The following is an 8,597-nucleotide window of genomic DNA, read 5'->3' as shown; positions in this document are numbered from 1 at the left end:
TACGCATATAACCTGGAAAATGCTATGGCTAAGGTCATTACCTCTCTTCTTGTTTTTCTAACTAAATAACATGGACAGAAACCAGGGGTTCCAGCAAGTGCCCACTGACGACCACCAAGGATCTCAGGAGGATTTGTGATGGGATGAACACTTCCATAATTAGCCTCATTTCTGCCCAGAACCCCAGGATGAACTTTTATTTAAGCATACACCTTTGGTGTTCTCCAGAGGACTTGAAAATTATTTTCTCTCACCGACAAATAACTCTGAGAGAAAGTGTTCAGCTTGGACCAGCCAACAGCAGAAAGGTGCAGAGCCAAGCCCAACATCAGGCATCAAATGTGGTGCCCAAAGGGGCTGGAGAGGTAGCACAGAAGATGTGGTGAAAACACCCTGAAATATCAAACCCTGCACCCAGCCAAGGATAAACATGACTTTCACGTCTTTTTTTTTTTTTTGTCTTTTTTTTCCATCCTTCCTCAATAAGTTCAGTGGCTTTGAATGAGCCACATTGTTTTATCGAGCAGCGCTGGCCACAAGCTCCCCGTCCCCAATGCCTCATCCAGTAGGAGGGCAGGAGAAAGCCAGGGACCTCTGCTCCATGATGGGGTCTCGCACTGACCCAACAATGAGACTTCAAGTGTGGGCTTCAAAACCAGGATTCTGTCGTCTGCAAAGTCATGAGGAGCTTTCCTCTCTTTGTTCAAAAAAAAAAAAAAAAAAAAAGGAAGCCTTTGTGATGAATTAAAAACGCTTCATCCTCCAGGACTGCACCAGGAGCAAGGCTCACAACCTTGCCGTGGTATATTGCTTCCTTCCTATGGACTGGCAAAAAAAAGGAAAAAAACTCATAATCCTTTTTGTCCTTAGTAAGAATCAAAGTGGTGTAGAAAAGAAGCTTTATACCTCCCATTCCTGTAGCCTGATTAATGTGCTCTGTCTTTCAACATGTGCTTTCCCTTAAACCTAATTTTTCTGTAATTTCCTTCATTCTTTTAACAATGTGCTTATCCCTCTCCTAAAAAAAAAAAAAAGCCATTATTTACAGATGTTCCCTCTCTTCTCAGCACATTCGAGTCCAAAGTGCAGGCTCCTCCTTCTTCTAAATAAAAGGAGATAAGATTGGAGATAAGATTGTTTCAAAAGGTGAGCACCGCACCGATATTAAATTTTAGCAATACATCCTAAGCTGATGTCTTTGTAAATCTTTTTTTCTGCTCCAGACATATTCCTACCCTGTTCTGGAAGTAACATCAGCTACCCAAAGGAGCTGGGTATTCCCAAAAGCAAAGTTTTGCTGCTGTTAATACAGGCAGTTTTGGACCGAGGGAATCTGGCTCAGCCATGAATGACCATAGGGCCTGTCAAAGGCTCTTGTTAAAAAAAAACAACCCAAGCATTAAATGGTCGTGCTTTCGTGTGGAGGAGCCCTGAATCTGAAGAGCATCCACCTAAAATAGAAAGCTAACATTAGGACGAGTGCTAGTCATCTACTCGCTGTCTTGAGAGTGACTCACGTGTAGCTCACCTCAAGTAGGTGACCTTAACATCTCCGCTCGTGCTCGCGCTCGTATTCCATGAAGAAGGGTTGAAAAATCAGACTCATACATTTAGTAGATTATTTTTTAAATAGCATTGCAATACAGCACCCAGATATCCAGCTCCAGACCATCCAGCGGCATTGTTAGTTCAGAGCACAACACTTTACAATCAGCTTACGGCACCAGGTACGTGTGTGCGTTGGGCATCCCGCAGCCCCGGGCGGGCAGTGAGCGCTCCCGTCTCCATTCCCTGCCCAGAAGGGGCGAGCGCCGCTGTTTTAATGCCTTGTTTGAATCACTCTGCATTATCCAACATCTTCCTAGAAGCAGCTCTTCCATCATTTTCCATCCCTCCGGCAGAAGCGTGCCTAGGAACCCGCTGCCGTTTGCGGGTGGAAGCACTGCTTGCCGCAAGGCGCTCACCTCCAGCAGGCTCGCTGGTGAGAGTGGGGAGCCCCCGGCTTGGCCCTACGGACGGCCCCGCGCTCGCCTCGCACCCTCACCCCGACACTGCACCCTCGGGCTGATGTATTTTCCCTGCTCAGCAGTAATCCCGCCTTTTCCTCCAAGCTGCAAACTTCATGTTATATATTAGAGAGAATAAAAGAGCACATGAAAATTAGCAGTCTGTTTAAAAAAAAGCAATTTAAAAAAAGCAAAAAAAAAAAAAAAAAAAAAAAAAAGCTTGATCTACTCTCATTTTTAACTACTGGTTATGGGCTTTAAAAGGTCTCCTTGCTGAGATTTTAAAATGCATGGGTTTCTTGATGCAAATTTAGGCTAAGAATAACAAATTTCCGAAGTGAAGTGCTGCTTTATGCCATTTTTTGTCCTCACTTTTTCAGAAGTTTTCTCTCCAATCGTTATGAAAGAGAAATACATTTATGTTTATCACACTGAATTGGGTAAAACACAACCCTCCTTTCACCTTGCATCTCGAGAGCCTTTTTTTAAGCATAGAGTACCAGTATTGAGATATCCTTGGGAGTAAGCTGCAATGAGTTATCCAAAACATGCAGAGGTACGTCGGTCTGTCTGTCTGTCAGTAGGGAGCCCAGCAGCCACGTGTTCATTAAATTACATCTTCATCATTAATACAGAAATGCACGACACTCCATTTCTCCAGAAATTAAGATTTGCCTAGTCTCAGCTCGTTAAGACACAGCTCCTTCTTAAAAGTCACTCAGTCATTTGAAAATAACTAAATATTGGTATTTATAGTGTTTTCAAGCTGTCATATATATATAAGCCTGAAAAGCATCTATGAACAGAAATCAGATTCTGGATAGACGGTGACAGTCAAACTACTTTAAAAAGAGAGAATAAGCTACAGAAAATGAAGACCTGGTAGCTATAGCCTACGAAGACAGGATATGTTTCATTAAGGTTTTAACTGTATTTTATGGCAGTATGAATTTCCAAAATTATCTCAACATGAATCCTCACTAAGTGCGAATACGTGGCGAATGCAGTTGAAAATAAATCATATCTTGTATGATAAACCTCTATCAGTTTCAAGGGGTTTTATTTATAGATAAAGTACATTTTTAAAATTGTAAAACGTATATTGGGAACACATCCAAAAGTTTATAAAAAGTAGCTTTAATGCTAAAATTGAAGACAATTTGACAAAAGCCTAAAATGTAACATCGAGGGTAGTTTTTATTTTCTTAATAGCTGTAAATAAGACTTAACCAAAATGTATTTCGGGAAGGTTGTGAAAGAAATATTTAAATCCCTCTCTAGATTTACATCTAGATACAGCGTATACCGTGCCACAGAGCTGTTTCGAGACAGTTAAGCCTTTTAATATACCTCCTGTAGTAGTGAGGCAGTAACATATTGCTTTACCAGTTAAATCCTTTCGGAAGTCATGTTGTACACGTAACTTGCTCTCTAAATATTTTCCTAATTTAAAGCTGGGTTTTGTGCACTGGGTTGTAGTGGCTGAGGATGTGCTGTGTAAATCCCTATCTGGCATGTTCCGGACATGGCACAAAAAAAGTCCTTCTCTGTGCTCAGATTAGCACTGATAACTGCAGGAATCCCAAGCAATAGGCTGCACAAGACCACATCATGTTGGCTGCTACGTACGAACACTAAACGCACCTTCTAAGGGTCTTTAAGGAATAACTGAGGCTGTGATTTCGACGCACATCTAAATAAATATTAGCAAGTTATTTTAAACTACTTCTTCACATGCACACACATATGTTCATACACAAAATGCATTTTAAAGTGCAATGCTGAGGTTAAGAAATACCAAAACACTGCACATCAGAACATCCTAAAAAATAATCAGCAGCTGTATTTTGCAATTAATCATTTATTGATTTCCTGCAATCCCAAAAATCCCCAATCACATGGAAATTTCAGCTCCAGGGCTGGCCAGACTGCATACACCCTCCCTTGTAGCCCTAAGGAAAACCTTGTTAGAGCTAGGCTGTAAAAATCTCCAAAAAGAAAAGAAAATTTGGCCACACAGTACCAGGCGTGGTACAGGAGGCACAACGTCTGTCCCAGCCTGCGGAGTGTTTGCACACGGGGGTGAGCACCTGTGGGCCCTGCTACAAATGGTTAATGCTGAGGAGTTACCAAGAATGAAAACTGCGTATATTCTGCACAAAGGCAATCGTATATTAGTGGAGTGACTCTCTTCTAAGAGAAAAACCTGAAAGTAAGAAACTAAATTAAAGCAAAATGAACCTGAAGATTATAATCAGACAACCTAGGCAAGGTCTGTCAGTCTGAAAAATTAACTAATCCAAGAAATTCCAACGTAAGAGAAATACTCCAGGTCAAACAGGGATTGTTTTTTAAAAAAAAAAAATTTTTTTTTTTTTTTTGCAAACACCTCTATCACTCGAAAGCTCTGCAGCACTTGCTGTCACTGTCACGGTGAAGCCCGTACCACCTTTGGCTTCACTGCTGCCCGGCTGCGCCGAGACTCACCCCTGGCTCGCTCTGGCAGAGCCGGGTGGTGTTTGCACCGAGAGCATTTCCATTTGACAATCGGTTCAAAGTAACGCTTCTTTTTTAGCCTCCAAGACTAAAATGGATAATCTTTCTGAAAAGGATGTAATCTCTCATCGGTAAGACCCATTAACAGGTTTAGCCGAATTTCATCGCGCTAGCAGGAGCTGCGGACTGGGGGTTTTAATAAGCAGCTCTTGTGACTACTTTCATTTGCTGGCAAAAGGGAACATTCCCACCTTCTGCCCAAAAGCATTCATACAAATAAAGAAAAAACTCCTCTCTTACCATCTAGAAGATATTTTTTTTTATTACCAAACTCACTATATTTAATGACATGATTAAATCATGAGTGAAGCACAACAAAAATTAAACAAGGACCCCTGGACTAGAATATGTTGAAAGAGGCTGGAAGATCTGTGTATCCCTTTTTCCTCCTTTAAAAATATCAGGCAGTTCTGTTAAAGTTCATTTTACCATCCCAGTAAAAAAATCTTAATGCTTTGGTCAGATTGCTTTAATAAAAGCCCATACCCTCTGGAAATGTTTCAGTTTGGAAATCACATGGACAAATAGTGTTAATGATGTAGAAGTTGGAGACCCCTGCTACGGAGGACTACATGACAATATTTTAGAATCAGTTTTCTAATTTTAAGGAATTTTTCCAGACTTGAAAAGTATTTCACCTTCATTCTGAAGGAATCTGAATTGCTTCAAAGTGAGAGGAGGGAGCAGGTAGAAATTTTCTCCCCTTCCAAGTTTTCTCCTCAGTGACAAATTGCTGCAGCATCACTGATCGTAAAAAGGAGAGCTTGGGGTTTCATTTTTGAAAGTAGGCTGGAAAAATGTGTTCTTGAAGTTATATATTAGAAGTCCATTAAAAAGTTAGAATATTTGACTACTGTAGAATTAATTAGGGGGAAAAAAAGGTCAGTCCACCACCGACAAATCACTTGAGCCATTACCTGTAGAAGGAAAGCAGAGGGTATGCTGCAGGAGGGAGAGAACGGCAGTGTCCTTCCTGAGCAGGTGAGCCGGCACGGCTGCCCAGGTGAGCTCACATGGGGGAGAAACAAGTCTGTCCTTTGCAAATTAATTTTGAAATTTTATTTAGGCTTCCAACAAGGTTTTGCAAGTTTTGAAGGGATATGCTGGTTTTGCTGAGGCTCAGCAGAAGGATACGGGATTGCTTGGTATTCGCTTTTTCCCTAACACGTGAGAGTGGGAAGATCAGCGAGGATCCCTTCCGTTCCTTGGCCAGAAAGTTTTGTTTATAACTCTGACCGTCAAAGTTCTTCTTCAAATTGCAGTTAAAACACACAAAGGTCTCAGTAAGTAGATGGTCTGCAGGATGCCATACCTGATTCAAAATCTGTTACACCAAGCCCCTAAGCTTGAGTTTAGAGAAATCATTCATATCAGAGAGCATCAAGCTATCACAGGCAGTGGTTAAAAAAATAGCCAAATGATATATTTAGCATATTCCCTGTGAGTCTTGGGCTAGAAGTACTCACAGTTAAAAAGTGATGACTATCACCCGTCAGAGAAAGTCTTCTGAACCGAAGGAGTTTTAGAGCATACAGATTCCATTCCCGCAATTTGCCTTCGACAATCACGGCAACATGAATGGTGAGGATTTTGTTACCGCGTATCCTCAAACCAAATACAATGTTCTCATGCTTCATTATCTAGGGGCTGTATTAAAGAAAAAAAAAAAAGAAAAGAAAAAAAAAGTTACAGCTATTTAGATATGTCAGTACATTCAACCTTATGGAGAGAAGCAACACACAGGAGTATGTTTCATCTTTTCATTGAAGACACACTTTGATAGCCACAAGCAAGTGTGTGCTGCACATGTATATCCCATCTAGATAAAACCCCAAAGTATAAAGGATATTTTGAATTATTTTGTCATTAATGGCTAAGTTATGTTTTCTGTTACCCTTCTGAAGAAGGGCTCCTTCTAAGTCTTATTTGGGAATCTACGAGCCTTGAAAATCTTGATGTTGGAGAACAAATGGTGAATCTGCCTAGAGCCACATGCAAAGCTCATCAGCTGCACGGATTTCAGAACTGCAATATTAGCTGGTTTTCAGTCTTGACAATACTTTAAACCGTCTTAACTACGCATAATATTCTATCATATGAAAGCCTACAGAAAAGGTCTGCTGCTAGAAAAAGAGACATCTATGTGGCTGTAGACACTGACAAAAGGAAATGTTTTCAAAATAGCTGTAATAATTGGAAAAACCCAAACACAGCAAATGATGCTTGAAAATTGCTATAAAACAGCAAAAAAATATAATTTTTTCTAAGTATAAATTACTATAGACGTAGGAAGATCAGCAGAATAGCACCAGGCATTTGAGAGTCACTTGGTCAAGGTAGAACTGAAGTTGTATCTAGGCAGATGACAAACGTAAGGAAATGTTTTGTTTTTTTTTTTTTTTTTCCCCCCGATTCAGATCAGTCCTGCTGTCTCTGATGCAGACTTCTAATTTAGCTCTACTTTCATATTCCCATTGGGCTCTGCAGCGCTGGTCTTGTTCCTAGGATGGAGTGGCCTCGAACAAGAATTCTGGGTATATCCTGCAACAAGCATCTAAACCAGGTCTTTTTCAAAGGTTTTGCTAAGCTTCATTTTTTTTTTTTCTTTTTTTTTTTAAAGAAACAGTCTGTAAGAGAAATCCCCAAATAGATTTAGGATTGTTTTAATTTTCCTCTGTAATCCCCACAGTTCTGATGTATTGCCGGTATTTTGGACATTTTGACTGCCTACTTGCTCTGTAGTGTTGACTGCCAGTCAGTACCCGGCCAGGGCTTCAGATTAAGTTGTTGCCTTCTGCTCTAACATTCTGATAGAGACTGAATACAAAAGAGTGAGCCCGAGAGAGCTCCGTGGGCTGAAATTAAACCCAGAAAAGGAATCGTGTGTCTGTACAGATATTTGCATGGTAGCAAAATTTCTGAAATTTAATAGATTGCTTCTGCAAAAGTCTTTGGGGAAGAAAAAAAATACTGATTAAAAAATCCCTCTACAGAATGACCAAGAGCTACACACACAGAAATGCTTTCAAAACACAAGCATTTAATTTTTTTAAATGTTAAGTGAGATGTAAGTATGTACGTTAGCAACAAAGTGCTCAAAAGCATACTGAAAACATATTCCATACACAGTTAGCAATAGAAGTCTGTACAAAAGTAATAAAGTTACACATTATAAAAAATACTCCATAACTATAATTTAAAAGAGGGAAAAAAGACAAGGGAATTGATTTCTCAGTTCATATAATTTATTGCAGTTAGCACACAGTTTAAAAATTCACCAACACACCAATAGTACAAAACTAAACAGCATTATAAGTTATTCCCCCCTCAGGAAAATAAAACATACTATGATTGTCAAAGCTAGATGTCAGTCTAAGTTTTAGAACAAAAGAAGAATGTGAAACTAAGGAAAGGAAAAAAGCAATCACTCACGAGGACCACAAAAAAATCCAAGAGAAAGTCCATTTTCCTCAGACACTGATTGTCTTTTCTAACTTAAGAAAAGAATGTAGTTTTAAAACCTAGAAACTATTCAAGTAACTAAAGATAACGCTCCAAGGCCATTTTCACAGCTTTTTTTTTTGTTTGTTTTAAATGCCATTACAGCCAAATTAACACACATTTGACCAAATATTTCCAAAACAGTCCAGCAATACACAATGGAGTTTTCCATTCAGTATCTTAAGCACAAAAATAGGCTATGTTTACAGTAGTTAAGGCGATCAAATTTTAAACAAAAGCAGAGAAAAAAAAAGAAAAAAAAAAAAGGAAAAACAGCAAACGTTTTCCATGCTACTCCCATAGACCTTATTTGTAAGTGCAAGACAGGAAAACAAACACTGTGCAAAATGCTTTTGACCTGCGTGTTGGTCATTAAAACCACACGTCAGGCTGCAGTCTCTGCTGCTTGGATACACATAGTCCTTCCCCTGCCCTCCCCCGGCCCCCCTGTCACTCAGGCCTTCCCAGGCCTTTCAGCCCGGGGCTTTTTATTTTTTTTCTTTTTTTTTTTTTTCAGTCCACAGCCTCTTTTCA

This window comes from Pterocles gutturalis, unplaced genomic scaffold, assembly GCF_000699245.1.
Source record: "Pterocles gutturalis isolate BGI_N339 unplaced genomic scaffold, ASM69924v1 scaffold27598, whole genome shotgun sequence".
Classification (NCBI taxonomy): domain Eukaryota; kingdom Metazoa; phylum Chordata; class Aves; order Pterocliformes; family Pteroclidae; genus Pterocles; species Pterocles gutturalis.
Note: the sequence above shows the minus strand (reverse complement) of the source record.